This window comes from Panthera leo, chromosome E1 (assembly GCF_018350215.1).
Source record: "Panthera leo isolate Ple1 chromosome E1, P.leo_Ple1_pat1.1, whole genome shotgun sequence".
In the NCBI taxonomy this organism is placed as follows: domain Eukaryota; kingdom Metazoa; phylum Chordata; class Mammalia; order Carnivora; family Felidae; genus Panthera; species Panthera leo.
The window spans coordinates 50,779,551-50,805,579 of NC_056692.1; the positions used below are offsets into that span (position 1 = coordinate 50,779,551).

A 26,029-nucleotide genomic window follows, 5' to 3' on the forward strand; every position below is an offset into this window, starting at 1 on the left:
AAATGAGGTGGCAATAATGTCCTTTTTTTTAGATGCTGGTATCTGATATTTTCTCCCAAATAAACTCAATGATAAACCTAAGACTTCCTAAAAGTTCATTGGTATGCCTGACCAGTTTATTATTTTAAATCAAGGTTTCTCAACCTTGGCTGTATTGACATGTTGGGTCAGATAATTCTTTATACTGAGGGGATGGATGTCATGTGCGTTATGGGATGTTTAGTAGCATCCTTGGCCTTTACCCACTAGATGCCAGTAGTTCCCTCCCCCACACATATAATAACGAATATCTATAGACATTGCCAAGTGGCCCCTGAGAGGAAATTGCCCTTGGTTCAGAACCATTGCTGTAAGTTTTGGAAAACAAAAACAAAACAAAACCAAGCCAAACATAGGCATTATACTTCCAAGGTTTAAGATGTTATTTAGGATATTACACTTATCTATCCTATCTATTCTATCGATGTATCTATAGACTATCTATCTTGTTCCTTGATCAGGAACAAGTATATATACATATACTTGTATATATACATATATATATATATATATCTTTCTGTGTCTTTCATATACAATTCTCTAAACTCTTTGGCCTTCTAAAAGAAACCAAGGATTAGCTTAAGAATAGTCTTATAATTCTTGCAGTATGCAAGACATGTCTATTTTGAAAACTGATTTTAATGTGTGGGCTGCCTGTTCATTATTGATACAAACCATTTCTTACCTTCTGCACATCACCCATGGGATCTCAGATCTTAGTTGGGGAAGAATGTGTTTCTGGGCTCATATCAGTACTTTTCAGTGTATGTGCTGGTAGTACAATCTTATGTACAGCTGTCTCCAAGAGCTAGCCAGCAAGTACCTCATTGGGACAGGTTTACTATCTTCTTCCAACACCTTTTTTTCTCCTTTTCATGCTATAGGCATATTGATCTTGGTGAGAGAGCTCACTCAGAGGAGTAGTCAAGAAAGCAATATATTGAAAATAAAGCTATGTATGTGGCAAGAAAAGTATTCAAGGTAAGGAAGAAGATGGGGTTGCATTTTTATGATGTGTTAGAAAAAGTCATCCTTGAAAAATCTGGCTCTGGACTCCAACCATTATTCACTTTGGGGGAATGTATCATGCAGAAGATCTGATCTTAGGAAGTCTCACAATGACCTATGTTGTCTCGGGTGCGTTACTCAGAACGTGAACCAAGTTTCAATCTACGAAGGAATGTTGACTTAATGCAGCAGCTTTCTCTGAGCCAAGTTCCCTTCTTTGTAATCTCCCAAGTGTTATATTTAATCTACATTTGAAATAGAAAATATGTGAACATGGAATTCGGCCCACAGATTAATTATTTGGGTTTTCCGAATTCAGGAGAATTTACTTGCTGAAGCAGTTGTCCCTGAATTTTATCTCTTTACTCAAATCTCCACATATTGACATCCCTTTAAGGCTGCATGATTGAAGAGTTTTGATAACCTGAAAATAACCGTTGAATAAAGTCACTATACCTTTCCTCAGTGTTCCTGATCCCATGTTATTATGAATCAGAGTTTTAGGACTAAGATACAGGTCACTAGAATGTTTAGAGTTCTCTCAAACAATTAAAGAAGAGTTAGTGTGATTCTTCACAAACTCTCCCAAGAAACAAAAGATAAAGAAGAACTTTAGGACTCATTTAATGAAGCCAAAATTACCTTGATATCACAGCTAGACACAGGACAAGTGAAAAAAACAAAACAAAACAAAACTATAGGCAGTATCTCATGTGAGCTTAGACCTAAAATTCCTAAAGAAAAATTTAACAACTTGAATCCAGCAAAATATAAAAAGAATTATGTGCCATGGTCAGTTGGGGCTCATTCCAGTTATACTATGCTAATTAAATATTCTCAAATCCATGCATTAATCCTATAGATCAAATTGGGGAGAATTGGCATTTTTACTATGTTGAGTCTTCCTGTTGTTGACATTGTTGCCTCTCCATTTATTTAGATGTTCTTTTTTTTGGTCAGTATTTTATGTTTTAAGTGTACATTTAACATAACCGTTTTCAGTGGTGTGTAAATTTTAGGTCCTATACATATATTGTTAGATGTATACATAATAATTTCTTTTTTTTTTTTTGAGGATGTTTTCTATTTCTTGCTTTGGGATAATCTATATATTCTCTTTTTAATTAATGTGTATTTACATATAATATACATCTATAATAAATGAGTATTAAATTTTGTCATATATTTGATCTCTATCAATAAGTTAAAGAAGAAAAGTTACATGATCATATCAATTGGGAGATTAAAAGACAATATACATATATTCTCCAGAAACAAGAAATAGAGAGAGAATAGCCTCAATTTTCTAAAGAGCATGCACAAAAATATGAAGAGCTTTCATCATACTTAATGGTGAATGAGCTTTTCTAAGATCAGGAACCAGGTGAGAATGTTTGCTCTAACCATTCTTATTCAACAGAATGCTGAAGTTCTATCCAGTGCAATAAGACAAGAAAAAGAAAAGGTATATGGATTGGAGAGGGAAAATTAAAACTGTACCTATTTCCAAATGACAAGATTGTACACATAGAAAATACCAAAGGATCTGCAAAAAACAAAAACCAAACAAACAAAACCCCAAAGCAACCCCACAAAACTTTTAGAATTAATAATAAGTTTTGTAAGATCACAGGATACAAAACAGCACAAAAAACTGTTTTTCTATATATTTGCAGTGAATATATATGAAAATCAAAATTAAATACAAGTCTATTTACAATCAGTCAAAAAAAAAAAGAAATTTTGAAAAATCTAGCAATATATGTATAGGACCTGAAAACTATAAATCATTGAAAATGTTAAATGCATGCTGAAAATTATAAAACACTGAACATCTAAATATATGGTGAGACAATCATGTCAAGGACAGAAAATCTCAACATAGTAAAAATAAAAACACCAATTCTCCCCAATTTGATCTATTAAGCTAATGCAATTCATGTCAAAACTCCAATAATGTTTTTTTGCAGATTTGGAGAAGCTCATTCTAAAATTTATATGCAAAGCACAGACCCAAGAATAGCTAAACATAATTTTGAAAAAGAATAAACTGAGAGGGATCATCCTACCCAAAGTTAAGACTTAATGTAAGTTTACAACAATACAAGAATATGGTCTTTTCAAGAAATGGTGCTGAAACAAACAAAGAAAGGCAAATAAATAAATGTCAGTATAAATCTATACTTACAGAAAAATTAATTCAAAGTTCATGGATTATAATGTGAAACTATAAAACTTTGAGAATAAAACAGAAAAATTTTAGAACCTAAGGCTAAATGAGGAGTTCTGAGACATGACACCAAAAGCATGATACATACAAGAAAATAATTATATTGGACTTCATCAAAATTAATTTCTTTGTTCTGTGAAAGACAATGTTATTGTTTTAATATAGGGTTTTTTTCTTAAATTTTTAATGTTTAGTTTTTATTTGTGAGAGAGATAGATTGTGAGTGGGGGAGGGTCAGAGAGAGAGGGAGACACAGAATCTGAAGCAGCCTCCAGGCTCTGAGCTGTCAGCACAGACCCTGATGCGGGGGCTCTAACTCACCAACCTCAAGATCATGACCTGAGTTTTAGTCGGACATTTAACCAACTGAGCCACCCAGGTGCCCCGACAATGTTAAGAGGATGAAAATTTAATCTAAAGACTAGGAGAAAATATTTTCAAGTAACAACATCAGACATAGGACTTGTATATAGAATATATAAAGAACTTTCAAACCCCAACATTAAAAAAGAAAAAAAAAATTCAATTAGAAAATGTGCAAATAAAATGAAGAGAAATTTTATCAAAAAGGAGTACGGATAGAAAATAAACACAGGAAAGGATGTTTGTCCTCATTAGCTATTAGTGAAATGCAAATTAAATCTCAGTAATATATAACTATACACCTATTAAAACAACTTGAAAAGCCAGTGATTAAGTAGTTAATGGCCAAAGTTGGAATGACTTGAGCCACAAAATCTAAAACATAGTGTTGAATTATATCCCAGAGTATAAAATAAATGTACATGAATCTGGTGTAAATAAATCATGGGAAAAAAAATAAATGGAGAAAAGACAAAATTTTCCTTATAAAATAATTCCAGATATCACATGTAGATACGCCTGCCCTCTAGGAGGTGAATCTTACAGATTCCTTTTTTTTCTTAATTATTTATTTATTTTGAGAGGTGGGGAGGGCTAGAGAGAAAGGTAGAGAGAATCCCAAGCAGGCTCTGCACTGACAGCTGATGTCAGGCTCAAACCCACAAACCTTGAGATCCTGACCTGAACTGAAGTCAAGTGTTGAACACTCCACAGACTGAGCCATCCAGGTGCCCCTAAACTCATTTCTAAAGAATAGAGTCCAGGAGAGAAAAATATTAACTTAATACTTCCTTGGCCAGATGATCAGGGTTAACATTATGGTGATGTTACGTGAAATCTGTAGACCCAGTAACATTAAGTGATGATAAAGGTACTTATTATCTCTGTGGTATCCTTTCTAAACTCCATAGCTCAGGTTCAGTTATGAAAAGAAAACAAAAAACAAACCATTGGATAAACCTAAACTCTAGAACACTCTACAAAATGCTTGACCAATTCTCTTCAAAACTAATAAGGTCATAAAAAAAGAGGAAAAGCTGAGAAACTATCACAGACCAGAGGAGACATGACAACCAATGTGTTATCCTGGATGAGATCCTGGAACAGAACAAGAACATTAATAGAATAAAAACAACTGCTGAAATCTGAATAAAGTCTGGAGTCTAGTTAAGAGTAATGTTCCCATGTCGATTTCTTATTTTTGACAAAGATACCACAGTAATGTAAGATGATAACTTTTGGGGCAATTGAAATTGGTGAGGGGTTTATGAGAACTCTCTGTACTATCTTTGCAATTTTTCTGTAAATCTAAAATTATTCCAAAATCAAAAGTATACTTAACATAGATTATGATTTAAGCAAAAAGTATAAAAGTCCTAAGAATAAATAAAATCATGTACAAGAGAAAAATTTTTAATTTTATTGAAAGATAATAAGTAAGATCTAAATGAATTGAAAAGTGTAATAAATTCATTCATTAGAAGAAACAATATTACAGAGATGCTACTTCTCCCTAAATTGCAATGGTGACAGCAAAAATGTCCTTATATTGCCAACTTGTTGACCTTTGAAAAATAAAAATAGAAAGCTAAAGAACCTAATTTAAAAGTACATGACTAATTGATGTAAAATACTTTTAATGAAAGATGTAATGATTTAATGTTCTAGTCATCATAATGATTAATTAAATGGGACCATTTCAGTTATTTATTGATTTCATGAACAAAAATGCACTGAATGCTTTATGTACCAGAGGCTTTTTGGAAAACACTCTTCAAGAGTGAACACAGTTAGGGGCGCCTGGCTGGCTCAGTTAGAAGAGCATGTGACTCTTGATCTCAGGGGTACAGAGATTACTTAAAATAAAACAAAAATTGGGGGGCCTGAGTGGCTCAGTCGGTTAAGCCTTTGACTTCGGCTCGGGTCATGATCTCACGGTTGTGAGCTCGAGCCCCGCGTCAAGATCTGCGCTGACAGCTCAGAGCCTGGAGGCTGCTTCAGATTCTGTGTCTCGCTCTGTCTGCCCCTCTGCTGCTTGCATTTTGTCTCTCATATTGTCTCAAAAATAAATAAACATTAAAAAAATAAAAAAAAATCTTTAAATAAAAGAATGAACAAAGTTTTATATCAGCTTGCCGCTCTACTCTGATAGCAACCCTCAATGTTATTTTGAAGGTAAATGCGGGGAGACCAGTAAAGATATACCTACATTTCAAAGCAAATAGATGAGCAGAATAAGCTGGTATTTTTTCAACTGGTTTTGTCTCCTTTGATACTTCGTAGACAGAATCCCACATGTCTGCATGGAGCTAGTCAAACAATAATGAGAGCAAATCAAAGAGAATTGATGGAGTAAGTAACAAAGGCAATCAGGGGTGCCCAGCTGGCTCGTTGGTGGAGTATGTGACTCTTGATTTTGGGATTGTGAGTTCGAGCCCCACTTTGGGTGTGGAGATTACTTAAAATGAAATCTTAAGAAAAAGGCAATCGGAGGAAAGTATGCAGTTTTCAGTCCTGAAATAATAGCACTTTTAAGTAACTTCTCATGTTCCAGATGGTGGGATAAGGCCTTGGTTACTATTCTTCCAACCCTTTTATTGGTCTCAAGAAGCCATGATGAGTATGACTCTATTACAGATTAGGAAATAGACTTGAAAAGGTTACTTGATATATCGAAACCCATAGAGCTAGTTAAGTGGTGGAGTCAGGATTAGAATCCAAGTCCATACTGTCAATCTCTTGCTTTATCCATCTGAACTCACACTCCCTAAGAAGCTTCCCTGTAGAACAAGCAAGGGCTAATTATTTCAAGGATTTGGGCACCCAGTGAGGCTGTTTGTTTAAGTTAAAGTGAAAATGGAACCATTCTCATTTTCTCTTGATAATAAATCCTTAAGTCCTACAAACTCTAAATAAAATGCTGTGGAATTAAGTGGAACTGTGTTTCCTTAGGGGAAAAAAAGTGGGGGGGGGATTGAATTTCAAGCCAAATGATTGCTGGAAAGAGTCATGCATGTGAGACAGCAGCAGTACTCTGGAGGTCCCGCCATATTGGGACAGGTCCTAATTGGCGGAAAGAAAGGGAAAGATTCCTAATGAATATAATAACAGGGAGAAATGGAACAAAAAAGACTCCTTTCTCTTCTCCTTCTAATCAAGGGCCCTGATAAAAGACACGCAGACACATAGCAAGAGCATTCCGAGGTTGAATCACATTGATTTCCAAACCTGCTGTCATTTAAAATGCAGGTTCAGAAACATAAGCAACCAACAATCATAGAAAACCCTCTCATCTTGGGCCAAATTCTGAGCTGAACTAACACGGGATATTTTCTAGAAGCTTATTAAATGCTTGGCAAACATTAAACAATCCTTTATTTGTTATAAAATTATTCTTAAGCTTCAATGATACTAATAGGTTTAAGTCAAGAGACAAACGTGGGGGAAAATGTTAATGACCACTGTTCAAGCTAATATGAAACACAAGGGCGGGACCATTTTAATCATTCATTTATATTATTACAGGTGCCCCCTTTGGTGACTTTTTGTACTAGTGCCTTTGATCTCCACTGTAGGAAATGCTCTGCTCCATTTCAAAAGAGATTGCCTTATGCCCCATTTGTTGGCTGTTGGATCAAACCAGCAACAGACCTCACAGATAGAATTCCACCATTGGCCATTCACAAAGAGGTAAATTGTAAGCCCTTTGCCTCACTTCCAAGTATTTCTTTCGACACAGACAGTTTTTTAAATATCTATTTGTTAATATTAACATCTGCTTGGTTGCTACTAAGGTTTAGAATTTGAGGCTGATCATAAAATGGTTTGCCGAAAGCTTTTTATTTTCAGCTATTTAAAGAAAAAAAAATTGGGGGAGCCTGGGTGGCTCAGTCGGTTAAGCATCTGACTTTGGCTCAGGTCATGATCTCACGGTTCATGGGTTTGAGCCCCGTGTCAGACTCTGTGCTCACAGAGTGGAGCCTGGAGCCTGCTTCAGATTCTGTGTCTCCCTCTCTCTCTTCCCCTTCCCTGCTCATACTCTGTCTCTCAAAAATAAATAAACATTGACAAAAATTTTTTAAAAAATAAAGAAAAAAAATTAAGCCTGGGTAGACTTCGTAAAACGTGTGTTTTAAAACGTTGGCCTTACGCCTTTGCTGCTGATGATAATAACACTCCTATCTGCAATTTAAAACCTGATTTTAGATAAGGATGCTGCTACTGAGGCATGATTAGCAGAGGGAAGCCTTTGAATTTTCCATGGGATTATTCCTGTTGCCATACCTTTTAAGTCTCGGGCCCAGGAACACATGAATTTTTGAGGTAAAGGAAAGGCAGTTTGCCATCATGGGGAACAGTTAACATAACTGGTCCTTGTAAAGACCAGCAAGTATGGCTCATTGGCACTTTGTTTTAATTATCTAAGAATAAATTAAGGAAGACAAAGTAGTAAAGTAGAATAATCTGGGATTTATAGTGAAGGTCCTGGGATCAAAATCAAAATTTGCCATTTTTTTTTTTTTTTGTTGGTTAGCCTTGTGTAAGCCGATTTACCCCGCACAGTCTCCATTTCCTCGTCTCTTATTTGAGACCAATAACATTGGCTTATATCGATGAATAGTTGATTTGATACTTATGAGAACAGCTTATAAATGGTAAATCCTACATAGATTTTGTCAAAAATAATGACTGAGCCAAAAGGCCCGAGTTGTAGGGAATTTGGGAGAGTATTAGAAGGAGTTAATAACACAATATGGAAAAGTGAAATATCTAGATTCGTTTTCTATCACTGCATAACAAATTGCCACAATCTTTGTGGCTTAAAACAACATACATTATCTCACAGGTTCTGTGGCTCAGGAGTCTGGGCATGACTTTCTTTGCTGGGTCCTCTGAAAAGCTACAATCAACGTGTCACCCAGAGCTGAGTTCTCATCTGGAGGCTTGATTAGGGATGGGTCCACCATCGAACCCACTCAGGTTGTTGGCAGAATTCATCTCCTTGTGCTTGGAGGATTGAGGTCCTTTGCTGCCCACTGGCTATTTTCCAGGGCTGCTCTTAACTCTAAGAGATCGCCACTGTCCCTTGCCATGTGGCCCTTTCACAAAACTCCTCCTCCAAAGCCTGCAAGAGAGAAATTCTTTAGCATGAGTCCACTAGCAGGGCAGTTTTATAGAATGGAATCATGGGGGTGACATCATTGCCTTTGTCATGTAACTGACACAATCAAAGGAGTGACAGCCATCCCCTGCATTTTCTGTGGTTGGAAGCAAGTCCCTGTTCCTGCCCGAACTCAAGGGAAGCAGATTTTACAAAGGCAAGATTCATGAGGCCTACTTAGAGTCTGTCCACCAAACTATTCATTTTTAGGTCCCTAAAGGTTAAGTATTCACATCAGAGCATTTTTTTTAGTTCATACAATACAGACTTTAGGCATTGTTCTCCCTCCTCCTTTTATGTATGTATGTATGTATGTATGTATGTATGTTAGCAGATCCTACCATAGAAACCAGCACATAATACAAAAATAGAATATGCCACATCCCTGCAAAATGCAAAGTATACAGAGTACTCTATTGACAAGCCTAAACTGGGTGTCCGACTTTACTATTCTCCTTAAAGCAAAATGAAGTTTTAGTTTCAGTGAGAGTGGGTAGACACAGTGAGTGTTGCCACTTGGGCCAATTATCATGGGGATCACTTCTCTGAAATCATTTTCCATCCTTCTTTCTCCACGTTACTCTGTGCCCTGGGAGGCTGACCTGTATAAATTCTACCAAGCCTTCCAAAATCCAGTTGTGTTCAGCCATTGGGAGGCCACAGCCAGAGTGAAGAGAGGAGTGAGGTCACTTTATCTGTCCCTGAGTGCCTTCTTCATGGGCTCGGTTTAGATTGCCTCCACCTCTCATCCTTCAACCCCAAATATCATCCTCTTGTTCTGGCTGTCCTTCTACATGACACTACTACCAGGATTCAGTCTCTTCCCTCATCCCTCTCATGGATGCTACTAGTCATGGGGCACCACCCTGTGAGTGTGTGTGTGTGTGTGTGTGTGTGTGTGTGTGTGTGTGTATTTTCTCTGAGCTTTCACTACAACTTTGCTAATAATTCCTTCCTCAAATTACCATAAATTGAGTGTGGCATTTTTTCTTGCTGGGACTCTGGCAGATAAATCACCCAAAGAATGTAAGTTTTATGAACACAGGGATTTGTACATAAAGGGTAATCAAAAAATTATTGAGGAAGGAATGAGAAAAAAATGACTCTTTGCCAGAGAAGGCAGCCTTTTTCCCATTTGTCTTTTTCTTTTTGAGAGAGAGCAAGCATGAGTGGGGGAGGGTCAGAGAGAGAGAGAGAGAATCCCAAGCAGGCTGCTCACTGTCAGCATGGAGCCCAGTGTGGGGCCCTCACCCATGAAACGTGAGATCATGACCTGAGCCAAAATCAAGTCAGATGATTAACCGACTGAGCCAACCAGGTGCCCCTTCCATTTGCTAATTGTTTTTTCTTTTCTTTTCTTTCTTTCTTTTTTTTTTTTTTTTTCTAATTAAGTATTTCTTGATGGGATTCTTCTACCTCCTAGATTTCCCCCAGTAAGGAGAGTCAAGGTGATGATCCCTATTTGCTGAAAAACCTTCCCAAAGGCCTGAGATGATAAGAATCGCCTGTTCCAGAAGAGGTAAGGGCATTGATTCCCTGCTTTCTCTCTTACCCTTTTCAAGGAGACAGGTAAGGGGAGGTGGGGGGAAGCAAGCTGTGTATATTTGTAACAGAATCTCAGCGCCGATTGCTATGTTTTATGATGTCATAATCCACATCTGTCTTTGGTGGAAAAGGCAACCATGCAGAAACAAAGGTTGTAATATTAAATGAAAATATTATACCATGTTAGAAGAAGGTCAAATAAGTAAGAATATTGGAGAAAGCTAATTTTTTTAAAAAGTAGGCACTCTACAAGGAAAATCTAAGTACAAGTATGGGCAATTGTGGGATAACCACTCAAGGAAGTATGAAGTGTTTGATTTTTTAAAAATAATGGAAAAGGAACTTTGGCTGGATATCCAATATTACATTGTAAGAGTAAAATTGGGAACTATTGTGGGATTGAATCAATAATTTTGAAGGCTTGTCATGGCTAGATCATGGGACTATTTTGTCATGTTTTGGTGTCAATATTTGCTTAGTAGTGTCTGATCAATGAGATATCACTGTGAGTTCTCAAACATTTGTTTTAATCACACAGATAGGAGTGATCATAGCTTCAAATAGGAAATAGGCAGCTGCCAGACTTCTGGGCTTTGTCTCCCTTCTTTTCTCATATTAGTTTTGACATTACAGACACAAGATATCCTGGATGGACCAAGGACTTTAGAGTTTGAAACCCATTTCTAGACATAGAGTCATTTTGTTTGTTTGCCAGCTCATGGGCCCTGTAGAGTTTCTTTTTCTGATTCCACTTCCTGTACTACTAGAAAAGTAGGACACAGCATGTCAAGGCTAAAAGTCTGCTACTCTATTGACTAAGCAGTCTGAATTTTAAAGGAGTAAAGACCTGACTCTAATAATCCTTAAAACATCCTTCGTTTTAAGCTGTAATCTGGATGCTTGGCTTTGTGTAACTTTCCATAAAGGCAGTTTACAGGGAACCCGTGTGTCTACTCACCTCTACCAGAACTCAATTCATTACCCAGAATAGTAAATGTGCACATTCTGTTCTGTGTAGGAACATCTTTACAGGACTTTTTACAAATTTTTCAAATTGACTTTTGGTCTCGGCCAGATAGCACCTCTAACGGGGCGGGGGGTGGGGGTGGGGGGCGGCAGGCAGAGATACTGGGACCAGAGTCTAGAGACTTGTGTTTCAGTCCCAGCTCTGCCACCAACTGACCAGAGGAAAACTGTGCTACTATCACAGTAACTGTGATACGTGCAGTTTTAAGAGTCTGTAACATGCACTTGTATTTTAACTTGCTCAAAATATGCTTAGGTAGCTCATTTTCACAGAACTTCTGAATTAGCCCATACAGAACATTTATTGAGCATTTGCTCTACTCAGAGACTTAATAAGTGTGTGATATAAGCAGAGTAAAGTAACATCATTATTGAGCAGCTCCCCCCCCCCCCCGCCATGTTCACCCTATAAATATAATCACTGCTTTTTTTTTTTTAAGTTTATTTCTTTATTTTGAGAGAGAGAGGCATGAGCAGAGGAAAGGCAGAGGGAGAGAGAATCCTAAACTGTCACCATGGAGGCTGACACAGGGCTCAGTGTCACAAACCACGAGATCATGACCTGAGCCAAAATCCAGAGTTGGACACTTAACCGACTGAGCCACCCAGGTGCTCCTGTAATCACTGTTTTTAAGGGACTTCTGATCTATTAAAGAGAAAGGCCCAGTTCATATAAACCTAATGGCTGGCAGTGGGTGAAAATGGAGGCTGGGACCAGAATCTAAAGCCACAAGAAGTCATTGTGATCTAGGAACCATGGCAGAAATACGATGCTAGCTGATACATAATTATATACTCTATGCCAGAACCTGGCCCACTGCTTCTCATAAGTCAAAGCAATGCTCTTAGGTGGATGCTATCGTTTGACTCATTCTGCATGTGAGAAAGGGGTCTGAGACATTAAGTGATTTGCCCAAAGCCAGAACTAGTAATGGAATAAGTGTGCTAATACAGGCTGCCTTATGACAAAAGACCCACTCTTCTACAGATAAGTCAAGATGCTTGATGTATTCCAATGAAAGTAAAATATTTTCAGCAAGAGCCATCAGAGAGGGCTTTATATATTCTGGGTTTTGTTTTGTTTTTTCCCCCACAGGGCCTTATAGTACTTCTCACAGTTTTTGGTCCCAGGATTATCTGTATGAGAATTAATTTGGGTGAACTTGTTAAAAATATAGATTCCTAAGTTCTGTCATAGATCTATTCAGTCAAAATTCTGAGATTGGCCAAGGAAATATAATTTTGTGATCATCATTTGGGTTTATCCTCCTGTACACTGAAGTTGAGAACAAATTCAAACAAGAAAGATTAGATTTCAATAGGTGAATATATTGAACAATAATTGGAGATGGAGAGAATATGGACAAAGGTGTGGTATCCAAAGATAAGCCATTCCAGGGATTTGAGAGAAAACATTTAGTAGCATGTAGGGTGTGTATAAGGAAATGGCCAGATACAAGTACAGGTCTTGATAAATACAAGTTAGGGGGTCAAAGGTACAGCTTAGGGAATATAGTCAATGGTACTGTAATAGTGTTGTATGGTGACAGATAGTAGCCACACGCATGATGATCATAGCATAACATATAGAGTTGTTGAGTCACTAGGCTGTACACCCAAAATAAGTTGTAATATTGTGTTTCAACTATACCCCAATTAAAAAAAGAAATACAGGTCAACCTTCACTGAGCCTTGAGGAAAACATCTTAGGACATTGGACTTTACTGGACATTCACATGGAGACATTTGGTTTATTGGATGGAAAAATAGCCTGTTAAAGTAGAATTTTATGTCAGTTAGTCTGGTAACCATTAGTTTGGCTGGGATGGGGAGAGGCAAGAGCTTACTTAAGGGAGGCTCTTGATGCCCCAATGTGTGAAATATCACTTGAGGATGTTGAGTGCTCAGAAAGGAAACGAGTAGAGGAAAATAAATTGCGTGTGAAGCTACATAGCATAAAGACATTTCTTGAGGTAGAAGGTAAGAGAGGTTCAAAAGATAGGACGTTGCCTGGGTCTCTGAGTATCTAGAAAGATGGAGCATCTTGAACAGGAAGAGGTGAATCAGAAGGAAGCAATGGTTTAATGGCAGAGGATGGAGAGTCCAGTTTTGCACATATCTGTGGTGCTAGCAAGACACAGATCTATGGTCTAATAGGCAGATAGAAATTCAAGATGGAGTTAAAGGTAATATGCCAAGCTTGAGGCATAGACCTAAATAAATGTTGGGCATTACTAGAAGGAGAACCATAAGGGTGAGGGAGTATATGAGAACATTTAGAGGATTACAGAATTAAGCACAGGTCAGCACCCAGGGAATCCCTTCACTAATACTGTGAAGAAGAGGTTGAGGGGGAAAAAAAATGAACTTTATTCTCAAGAGGCATTGGACAAAAATATAGCCTGAAGTTAATCTTAGAGATAATCTCTTCCTAAGCAGAGGTGAATATCTCAACATATGACTGGTGGCCACTATTATAACCTGCATTTCCGGAGAACTGACAGTTAAGATCAAACAATTTCCTGCTGTGGTGACCGTGAAGGTGGAAATGGACGTTATCCCTCTTAATAATCACAATCATAAATCACGTGGCAATTGAAAACATCTAGGGCGCAAATCACACATCTGATCACAGCTCTTATTTTTTCCCAGGGTGCACCCTTGACTTAAAAGGTTGGGGCCAACCATGAAAGAGTCAAAAGGAAAGTCTCCTCCTTCTGCATCATGAGCCCCCCTCCAAAACTACCTCATCTTCAAGAACTTTCCTAACATTTGTTTTCAAGTCCAACCTGGAAGCAGAACAAGTAAGGCAAGTAAATATCAAGAGCATGAGGGAGCTTGTCTACCCCCATTGCCTGTCCACAGGAGAGCGGTGTCTGTCCACGTTGATAGCAATGTCGCAAATGCCAAGTTCAGATGGATCCAGTTTTTGGGGGAGGATGCAGGGAGGTCTTTTTCACCAGAACCAGCTTCCCTTTCTTGGTTTCCCCCCTTTCGCTGACTGTGCCTCTGGGCATGCCAAAGTGTCCTTCCGTGCAGTGGACACTTAGCTTACTTGTGCGTGGGGGTAAAGCAGCCTTTGATAAATATAAAACCCCATCATTATCTCATTTTGGTATATTCTGAGATTTTCCTAAACAGATGTCATGGAAAATTCATTGAGAAAGAACATAACTTGTTACAAAAGTAACCCACAGATTTTTATCTTCCTCTTTTGCCTTAAAAGTTCAAAGCTGGGGGAAAACGACTTAATTGAGATAGGCCTTAGAAGAGAAAAAGAACTGAAGGGTAATTCATGTGGCATTGACTGTGTAGTATTACGTGAATTGTGTTGGATGGAAATTTAAATGCCCTAAATGCCTAGTGATCAGGCTTGGCGCTTAAAAATGTTCCATTTTCTTAAAACCTTCAACCATTCTCATTTTGAACATTGCTGTTCTTTATATATTAAAAAAATGCCATAATGAATGGAAAGGTAACTTTGAGCTCATTTTTCCAAATAATGGATTCGTTTTCCCAAGGAGAGCTGACAGGCCTTCCTAATACCCCTGATAACAAAAGGATGCTGAGAAGGCTGGGCTCAGGGGCTATGCCAGAGGGCAGGGCAGACAGATGGTCCTTGACCATTCAAGAATCAAATCCTTGATTTTGATCATCAGTTGAGTGCTATTTGAACTTGTCACTAAAACGAGCAAGTACTTCTAAAAGTCTGTGTCCTGGGATACAGTTTAGGATAAAACTGCAACCATAATCAGGGAGTTGCAACTAGTCATTTGAGGCATGTCTTTGAGCTATGCTTTCAGAATCCACGCCTGGATGATCTTGCAAAGGTATGTCAGAATCGTCGACATTATTTTTTATTTGGAATCCCCGAAAGAAGTAACCTCACCACTTTGCCTATTAGAATGGTGAAAACAACAAAGAAAGAGACGCACAAAAACGGATATTATCAAGGCACGGTGAGGCTGTTGAACTATAGCAGCAAGCCTTCAGTGCCAGTAGGAATGCAAAATGATACCATCGCTTTGGGAAAAATTGTGATAGTTGCTTATAAAGTGAAGCATCCACTCCCTGTATGACCCAGCCATCTTGCTCCCTATTTTCTCAAGAAAAATGAAAATTTAGGTTTCCATAAAAACCTATACATGAATGATGATAGCAGCTTTCTTCACAATTGCCAAAACCTGGATGGAATCCAGAGGTTTCTGATTTAGTGACTGGGTAAGCAAACTGGTGCATTCGTGCCATTAAGTTGACTTGCTAAGTAACAGGGATGCAACTCAAATCCAGTTTCCAAGGTGAAAGGCGCGAGACCCAAAAGCCCTCTTATGCGCTGTGTGATGCGATTGATACGACAGTCTAGGGAAAAGGCAAAATTATAAGAAGAGCAGGTCAGTGGTTGCCTGGGGTTGCAAGTGGCAAGGAAGTAACTATAAAGGGGCAATGTGAGGGAAGTGGAGGGGGACCGACATTGCTGTGCATCGAATCCCATAGAACTGTGTGTCACAGAGAGCGAATTTTACTGTATGGAAATCGCACTACAGACTTACTCCACAGTATCTCTTTTCCAAACTGGAAAGTTTTGGAAGTCCAGTCAAATAGGGTCTGCTGACATGTTCCCCCAAAGAGACGTTACTACTAGGAAGGGCAGGAGAGTACCATGCTTGCTTCTTCATTAAATATATCAGTCTTAGATAAAGTGCCCTTTGGAGGGGGGATTCTTCTTCTGTGTGCTTGTATTGGACTCTGGTTCTCGTACCTATTTTCTGTGGCTTCTGTCTTAAGTACCTCCAACTGTTTTATCTCTTCAACTCAGTGATGATCAATGAATCACCAGATCTCCAGAGACAAAGGGTCATCTTTCATTTATTTAGCTCAGCAAACATTTATTCAGTGTCTACCATGTCCCGAACACTCTTGGAGGCACTGGGGATTCGTCAGCTTAACTGTATAAAATCTATCTTCCACTCGGCAATTTCAATTTGGTGTCAATAGTCAGAAATACTCACCTGCGACTTAGTTACCAGCTACTATAAACTTTCAAATCCAGCTGAGTTTCAGCTAGTAATTAAAGTTGATATTGAAAGCATAAAAAGAGAGTATCAAAACAATAGCAAGTCGGTGGGCTCAGTCTCTTCCAGTTTTGTTTTCTGATTCATAATTCAAAAGAACTGTACCCTCTGCTCGTTGAGATTCTGGAAACGAATTGGTATTTTCACTTAGCTGTAAAATATTAACAAGCAATAATTTGTTCATTTGAAGTAACACAGAGAAATGAGAAGTGACTCTTGGTTAAGAACATCCTATCTTTCAGGAATGGGCTACACATATGTGACAGATAACAAGTGCACTGGAATGAGGAGTTTTCTAGAACTTTTTTTTAATAAGTTTATTTATTTATTTTAAGAGAGAGAGAGAGAGAGAGAGGGAGGGAGCACACACAAGTGAGCACAAGTAGGGGAGAGGTAGAAAGAAAATCCCAAGCAGGCTCCATGCTGTCAGCACAGAGCCTGATGCAAGGCTTGAACTCACGAACTGTGAAATCATGACCTGAGCTAAAATCAAGAGTGGGACGCTTAACCAACTGAGCCACCCAGGCGCCCCGAGTCTTCTAAAACTTTGAAAGGATTTGCAGTCACAAGAAGAAATCTTTCCGTCCTAGATGAAATTATGTCCAAGGATTGATAAAAACACTAAGGGGATTTATTAATTTCCTAATGCTGCTGTAACAAATTACCATAAACTCGGTGGCTTAAAACAACACAAATTTATTATCTTACAAGTCTGGAGGTCACAAGTCTGAAATGGATTCCACTGGGCTAAAATCAAGTTGTTGGCAGGGCTGAGTTCTTTTCTGGCGACTATGGGGGATCATCTGACTTCTTGCCTTTTTAGCTTCTAGAGGCTACCTACGTCTCTAGATTCATGGCTTCCTTCCATTTTTCAAAGCCAGCAATGGCGGGTCAAGTCTCTTTCACATCATATCACTCTGATGCTGACTCTTCTGCCTTCCACTTCCATATTTCAGGGCATTTGGATCATAGTAAGCACATTTGGATAACCTGGGGTAATGAACTGATGCACAACTTTAATTCTATTTGCTATCTTAATTTTCCTTTGCCGTTAATTTAACATATTTAGCAGTTCTGGGAATTAGGACATAGTCATATTGGAAGTATGTTATTCTGATGACAACAAGGGTAAACAATTAAAAATCGCACGTCCCTGTGATAGCCTGTAGAATTGGTCAAAATCCTAGTCTTAACCACAGGTAAAGTTAAAAGTAGTATTTGCATGTTGACTGGCTTCTTAAGCTCCTTTTGTTTTCTTCTACGCTGTATGAGATATTAAGATACTTCTCATGTGGGTCACCCCTCAAAGAAATAAACAAGCCAACGGACAGAGGGATACAGACAGGCGAAAGCTGGTTATCTATTCTATCATCCTTCCCAGACAGCTTGTTTTAAGTAACATGACTACCAGAACAAGATCCTTGGCCACAAGCTCCATTTTGTTTGCAATCTAAGCCGTGTCAGTGGGTCTGTTCGCACATGGAACCACTATTTCTTTGTGTCGACACTGATAAACTGGTCTAACACCTTTCCTGCACGAATTTCAAGGACCTCTAAATCTAAGAAACAAGATAGTTTTGCAGGATGTATGTGTTTCACCCACAAATGGAATTCCTGGTGTGGGGGAATTTTGACCAGATTTTGCTTTTTTGATGTTAATTTTTCTAACTAGTGATTTAGAGCAGCACAGATGAGAACGATGAGCATCTCACTATTTTAATTTGCAGTGAGGAATTCACAAAAAGATGAAAGTTTCACAATAAAATCTGAATTACTTAAGTTTCATGTGGATTTCTTAGCCAATTACCAGTTTCTCTCATCCTCAGGGAGACCACTTGTGGTACTGGCCTTTAAACTGTCGGATTCTTTAATTTTGTGACTTTCAAAAATTTAGCAATGAGAGATCTCATGCTTTAAAGAGGAAAAATGTTTGTAAAATTAACTCAAGGTTTTTCAGACATCAAACACTTTGGGCTTTCCGCATCTGTGACCTCATGAATATTCTCATGTGCTAAGTGTCCACGGATATGAAACATACAGATTAAAATAAATATTCACTATTCAACAAAAAAGGAAAGGTCTTGGCAAAATGAGATGACTTTGAGCAGATGAGACTCGTGAAGACCACGGAGGGCAACTAGCTTTGAAGCGTGTGTCCTCAGGTCTGACAGATAAGTATTTGAATCCTGGCTTTATCAGGGCAAATACTATAATTTAACCACTCAAAATATAGTGGGTTTTTTTTCCTTCTTCTATAGAAATAAATAAAATGTCCATGCATATGCTGATTGTTTTTTCTAGGCTCACACACATCTAGAAAACACTACTTTTCCAAGATTTCCTTGCAGTTAACGTGTCCCAGTGGGCACAATTAATGTGGCCTCCAGAAGGAGGGAACCTTTTTTTTTTTTTTTTTACTTTTGAAGTTACTTGCTCTCTCAGTATTTATTTATTTATTTATTTATTTATTTATTTATTTATTTTTAAATCCAGGTTAGTTAACATATGGTATAATAATGATTTCAGGTATAGAATTTAGTGACATCACTTACATGTAACACCCGGTGCTCATCTCAACAAGTGCCCTCCTTAATGCGCCTTGCCCATTTAGCCTAACCCCCAACCCAACACCCCACCAGCAACCCTCCGTTTATTCTCTGTATTTAAGAGACTCATGGTTTGTCTCGTTCCCTATTTTTATATTATTTTTGCTTCCCTTCCCTTATGTTCACCTGTTTTTATCTTAAAGTCCGCATATGAGTGAAATGATATGATATTTGTCTTTCTCTGACTGGCTTATTTTGCTTAACATAATACAGTCTAGTTCCATCCACATTGTTGCAAATGGCAAGATTTCATTCTTTTTGATTGCCGAGTAATACTCCATTGTATATAAATACCACATCTTCTTTATCCATTGATCTATCGATGGACGCTTGGGCTCTTTCCATACTTTTGCTATTGTTGATAGTGCTGCTATAAACATTGGGGTGCATGTTCCCCTTCGAATCAGCACTCCTGTATCCTTTGGATAAATACCTACTAGTGCAATTGCTGGGTCGTAGGGTAGTTCTATTTTTAATTTTCTGAGGGACCTCCATACTGTTTTCCAGAGTGGCTGCACCAGTTTCCAGAGTGGCTGCACCTAAGGAAGGGCCCTATTCTTTTTCTCTTCTCTTTTCCTTCCTTCTGGACTGGACCAATTATCTTGGACAAAGGTGTAGAGAACTGTATTGTAGCAAGACTGAAGGATCTTGAGCTGAACATTATTCAAGCCACTATTTCATCTTCTGTTACTTAAGGCCAAACCTAATCTAATTCACTCAACAATTTTGAAACTACTAATATCTGAACCGGTGGTTAAGGATTAAATGAGATTAATGTATGTCAGTCATCTAGCACAATGACTTGCCTATAGAAGGTAAAATAGATGTTAATTGCCTTCTCCTCTCCATGATAAAAGTAAACTTCTAAAGACCTTCATCCATGAAAACATCTCAGTGATTCTGATCTTCAAAGTTAATGGCAAAGAGACATTTTTGACTCTGAGGATGAGATGCCTCCAGAAGGACAATAAAAGGATTTCTGTTTCCTAATTCATTCTTCTGTAATTAACTTGTGCGGCACGTTTTGGGTACTGATTATGCCCCCTGCACTATACTCAGGATTGTCATTGTAAGTAAGATTTAGATTTTGCTTATGGTAAGCTCAAATTCTATCAGAAAAGAGAAGCAGAGAAGCAGTGATTAAGATAGAGTGTGATGAGTACTACAATTTAAAATATTCACAAAAATACTATGGGAATAGAGAAGGTTGCTTGGTCTGCCCAAGGAAATTGGAAGATAGTGAAGGGAAGGAAAGGTTTTTAAATAGAGCAGGGCAAGAAATGCATAGTGTATCTAGTGGGTGATAGAATAGTTTTATAAGGCATGAAATGTCATGAGATAGAGATGAATGGTAGGTCAGCATTAGAAGGTGACAAAAGACAGTATCTGTGGAGGACGTAACCATAAGACCATATGTGATCAATTTTGAGTTATTTTTGTATCTGATGTGAAGGAAGGCTTAGGCCTCTCTCTCTCTCTCTTTCTCCTTTTACATAGATAGTTGATTGTTTCAGCATAATTCATGGGAAGGAGCATTTTTCCTCCAATGAATTACCTGGGCTTTTTTGTAGAAAAATCAGTCAACTGTGTATATGGATCTGTTTGGACTTTCTGTTCTGTTAATTGATTTGTCCTCGTGCCAATAACACATTGAATCATTGTAGCTTTGAAGAATAATGTAAAATGAGGTTATTTAAATATTTGGACTTATTTTTTTCTATTTTTTCCTCACCACCCCCCTTTATTGTTTATTTTTCTAGGTTCTTTTCATGCCCATATAAATTTTAGAATCAGTTTTTCAGTTTCTCAGAAAAATCTACTGGGATGTATGTTGGGATAGCATTGAAATCTATGAATCAAGTCAGTGGAAAATTGACATTTTAACAATCTTGAGTCTTCCCATGGATGAACATAGAATAATTCTCTATTCAAAATTGATAAGTAAAATGACTTAAGCCTGGAGATTTCTTTATGGCAATATTTTTTATTAAGATATCAGTTTTTTAATAGATATATGGTTAGTAGAGGTTTATTGATTTTATTACATTTTTCAAAGAGCCAACTTTTGGATTTGTGTATTTTCTCTCTTTTTCTATTTCATTGATCTTTATCCTTATATTAGTTATTTCCTTTATTCCACTTACCTGGTGTTGTATTTGTCCTTGTTTTCTTAGATTCTTTTTTTTGAAGACTGTATTTTTAAGTAATCTTTACTGCCAATGTGGGGCTCAAACTCACAATCCCAAGATCAAGAGTTGCACGCTCTACTGACTGAGCCAGCCAGGTGCCCCTTGATTTTCTAGATTCTTAGGCTCGAAGCCAGATGATTGATTTTAAACATTTTAATGTTTATACATTGATTTTAAGTATTTCAAGGTATTCATTCCTCTCCAAGAACTTCTTTAGCTACACCTGTCGATTTTTGTTATGTTTTATTGACAATCAGTTCAAGATATTTTCTAATGTCCTTTCTCTTTTTTGTTTTTTAATTGGATTCATGGGCTACTTAGAAGACCATTGATTAATTAATTACCAAATATTTTGATTGTTCTGAATCTCTACATATTTTATTATTGCTTTCATTTGGTTTAATTGTGGCCACAGAACATATAATGTGTGGTTTCACACCTTTGAACGTTATTAAAACTAACTATGACACCACACATAATATTCAGTTTGGGTGGGTCCAGCATAGAGTATCCTTATGTGCTCTAGAAAATTCTGTTGTACAGTTGTTGAAAGCAAAGGAAAATCATGGACACCTTGATGGCAATAAATCTGACAACTTAAATGAAAGGGAAAAATTCCTTGGAAGACACAGACCACCAATACTAACATAAGACAGAATAGAAAAAAATCTGTATAGATGTAAACAGTTCCTTGTATATTCTGTGTATAGTGCTTTCTGTCATATAAATGAATTATAAGTGTTTTCTCCTGAGCTGTGGCTTGCCTTTTCATTTTTTTTTTCCTGGTGCTGTCTGAAGAGAACATGTTTTTCTTTTGGTGAAGTCCAATTGGTCAATTATTATTTTTCTTTTCACAGTAAATGTTTTTTTGCATCCTGGGTCGTCTACTCCAAGGTAGAGAAGATAATTTCCTATGCCTCCTTCTAGAGCTGTTTGGGATTTACTTTTTACATTCATGTCCATACTTTACCTTGAATTAATTCTTGGATACAGTGTGATGAGTCCTAGCTTTTTTGGACTCCTACAATGGGGAATGTCCGGTGCTCTGTTAATGGGGGGTCTTACCCCATGTGATTTCCTTCTTTCAAAGATCCGATGGCTCTCTGTACTCTTTTCCATCCATCTGCAATGCCTTCAAAGTTCTTTTTATATTTTGTTCAATTTGTAATTGTTATCTGCAGGAATATTAGTCCATTCCACTACTGGACTCAGAACTCTCTGAATCTCTTTTGAGAACCATAGGTCAGAGTCTGCTTTTAAAATGTAAGGATTCAATCAGCAATTCTCAGCAATTCTGGAAAATTTTCAAACTACTCCTTTTACATGTCTTTTATTTTCTATTATCTCTAGTGTCTCCTTTTGTAATTCTTATTAGACGTTTTTATCCTTTCTTATTCTATCCTATTTTCTCTCTTGATGTCTTGTATTCTAATTTCCCTGTCTCTTTGTGCTACATTCTGGATAATTTCCTCATTTACTTTCCAGAGTACTGGTTCTCATTTCAACAACAGCTTCATTTTGTCCAATGATACTTGTTCCTTCTTTGATTGCATATTTTAATTGTGATCTTCCCCTCCTCCCTAATTCTGCCTATTTTTCTCATATTGTCATTTTATATCCTTAATTATTTGACACGTACTTATGTTATTTTTACATTATCCTGTCATTTCAAGTCTTCAATACAAACCCTTCTGTCTCCTTATCCTACCTGAAAAACTGTGCAGTGTACCATTGTGATTGTGAGGGCGTCTTTGACGGAGGTGGATGTCTTTTTTCTCAGTGAAACTGTGTGCTTTGAGTTTGCTCTCCACTTTGTTCCCAGGGTTTCGAGGGCCAAGTGATCTGCTTTCACACTGATTTCTCATCTCGGGGATATAAGCACCATGTAGGTAACATACGTTTTGCTCCATGTCGGTATGTGGTGTTAGCCTGAGATGTTTGATTTCCAACGGAAGACTTTATCGTCTCCTTCCACGGGCAGAGATGTACATTCTCATTGCCACATAGACAGGCCGGTGAATGGACTTACCCTAGCTCACCCTTTGAAGAAGGGTCAAAGCTAGACCAGTCTCCACCTGATGTAAGGACTTCAGTTCTAAATCTCAATCCAACTCAAGCTCAATGCAGCCCCTTCTGTTCCTGTATGTGAATGAAAATATCAGTCCCTAGTCTCTACGGTCTAGCTCTGTTCTGACAGTTCCTGAGGTTCCTGGGTCATTCATTCATACGCTTATCTCTCTAGCTTGAGTTGTTTCTTTATTTCTGGAACCTGGGGATTTTCCTTTCTTTCCTTAGGGTTCACCTATAGGATGACTCAAATATTTCTGTTGTAGTGAAAAGAGAGTTCCTAATCCCCATTGCAGTTTCAAGTTTCTATTAGATTTTTTTTTTATTCTTGAAGGCATGTGTTTTATTTGTATGTTAATCCTCTGTAGTACTTAGCATAGTGCTATACAACTCCATCAGTGCTTAATAGGAGTAGACAGAATGAATTTAAAAATGAATGAAAGGAAGCGACTTTAAATAATAAAAGTCAAAAGAGAGAAGGCCTTAATACTTCATTTATTTATTTGTTTATTTAGTAAGTAGGCTCCACACCCAGCACACAGCCCAATGTGGGATTTGAACTCATGACCCCGAGATGAAGATCTAAGCTGAGATCGAGAGTCGGATGCTTAACCGACTGAGCCCCCCAGGCACCTGGAGACTTTAATCTTTTAAATAGATGAATTGTCTCACCCCATCCCAAGTGGCTAGAGGAGTTAGGTAGGGGCCAGGAGATGATGGAAGGCATTACCTTCCTCACTGTTGTATCAACAAGTATAATGTACTGCTTGATTTCAGAAAGAAAAAAGCACCATGCTGGTTGCTGTCCACAGAAATTCTGCCAACATCCCGGTGGTTGCTGGTTTATAATTTTATGGGTTTACAGAGGATCAAACACTGTATTATTATGTTTGGCTACTAACTCAGGTCAGCAGTTGAAAAGGAGAAGAAAGGGGAGCTGAGTGGGTTGGAGGGAAGGAGGGAGCATGCGTAAGCTGGTGTATGTAACACAATAGACTTCACTTACTGAGTGTGAAGCAGTCTTAACTGAATCTCAGTGAATTTCCTTTCCACAGAAGATAATTAGTATATATTCAGAGGTCTGTTTTATAAGAATTGAAGATTTGGCAATTATGTACTGCTTTAATTTTGACTGTAGGATAAATTAATGAGTCATTTGCTCCATGTGTATGCTTTTACAGAGATTTGAAATGGAAGATTTTTATATCAACGAAGACAAAAACAGATGATCAGACTTATCCCAAATCCCAAATCTCTCTCCCTTCAAAAGATATGTATTTACCAAAATGTAATTCGTAGGAATATCAATATTAAATCTTACAAGTATAATTTTAGGCATTTAAAATAACATCCAATAATTATGGAGTGATTACAATACCTAAACTATTTTAAGACCTCAGACAATGTGTATATTTTCTCAGAAAAGGAACTTCAGATTATTAACGTAAGAAATTCTGCACCTTGACCGTCATATCATCTAGTGGGGCCAAGAGGAAATTAGGTTTGACTTCTTTGCCACAGCTTCTTTGCCTTGGATCCACAAGGGGCTAGAAGAAGGGGGGATAAAATAGTTAGGGTTGCAATTTTGTTTAATGTGAAACACACTAATTTTTCCTATATCTGCGACCTCTCTCTCCTGTTCCTTTCTCACAGTAACTGCTCGGTGGTGTTCGCTTTACCATTAGCTGGCTCCAAAGGAAATGGGAGAGGATTGTGCACGGACGTTACGAAAGCACCAGACACAATACAGCTGTGTTTATTATTATTAAGATAAAAGTGCATAGAAATCAAGACCTTTTCTTGGTCCATTTATCCATTATATTCTATATTCCATTATTCTCTCATCCAACAGGTATTTAGGGCATAGTTATTTTGTGTTTCGAGGCACTAAGAATGCAACAGTGAAGAAGTGAAAGCAACACCCTTCCAGAGAGCATACATTCCGGCAGGGAGGTCTCATAAAGAAGAAAGCAAATATGTAAGTGCCATGGATAAAATGGAGGAGAGAAATAGAGGGGCTGGCTTGTGCTGGAAAAGCTATGTAGGGCAAGGGAGTCAGAGATGGCCTTTCTGAAGACAACAGTCATCAGATAGGTGAAAGATAAAAAAGGAACCTACTTTGCAAAGATTGAGAAGAAGCACTGATAGCAAGGAGGCCCTCCTCTAACATGTTTTGGGCTCCAGGATGACAGTACAGGTGGCATTCCATATGCCCTCTACCTAGATACTTGCAAGTCATAAATTGAGCTAACAAACTGGCAATCTAATATTTTCTATCCTTCTACCTTGACCAATAAACTTGCCCAACAACCTGGAGGGCCCTGCTTTGAATTTAGAATGCCTGGCCGCCTTGGCGTTCTTCACTGGCATGTGGGCCACATGGGGCCACTTCCTGGGCCCTCCACTGCATGAGCTCATCCATGGGCCCAACTCCCCTTGTCTTCACACCCCTGGCGGCCTCCCCCGATGTGGACCCCAGTCCCCACATCCAAGCTCTGCCCAGGCTACCCCTTGGCACCCTCTAGGGCCTAGAGAGTGCACATCAGTATTTTCAACCAATCTGACTTTACTAAAACTTTTCCAACCCTTTGTTGGGAAAGAGTCCAATAATCCCGAATGTGAGGCTCTCAAGCTGTGGCTAAGATTGAAATATCTCCAAAACGTCAAAAAGGCCAGTAAACCTAGAATGGAGTAATAAGCAAAAGGCCATTCATAGTAGATGA

General features: G+C 38.0%; 1 protein-coding gene across 11 annotated transcripts in view; it reads left to right on the forward strand.

Moving 5' to 3' along the window:
• The first annotated feature begins 961 nt into the window (after nt 1–961).
• KCNJ16 (potassium inwardly rectifying channel subfamily J member 16) overlaps nt 962–26,029 on the forward strand; it is a 167,008-nt gene continuing 141,940 nt past the window's right edge. For 4 of the 11 annotated variants that reach the window (XR_006196369.1, XR_006196370.1, XM_042914983.1 and 1 more), the window contains exons 1-2: nt 10,471–10,497; nt 14,025–14,185. The gene's annotated coding sequence lies outside the window, so the exon portion shown is untranslated. The other 7 variants (XM_042914978.1, XM_042914974.1, XM_042914979.1 and 4 more) reach the window with 7 other exon arrangements.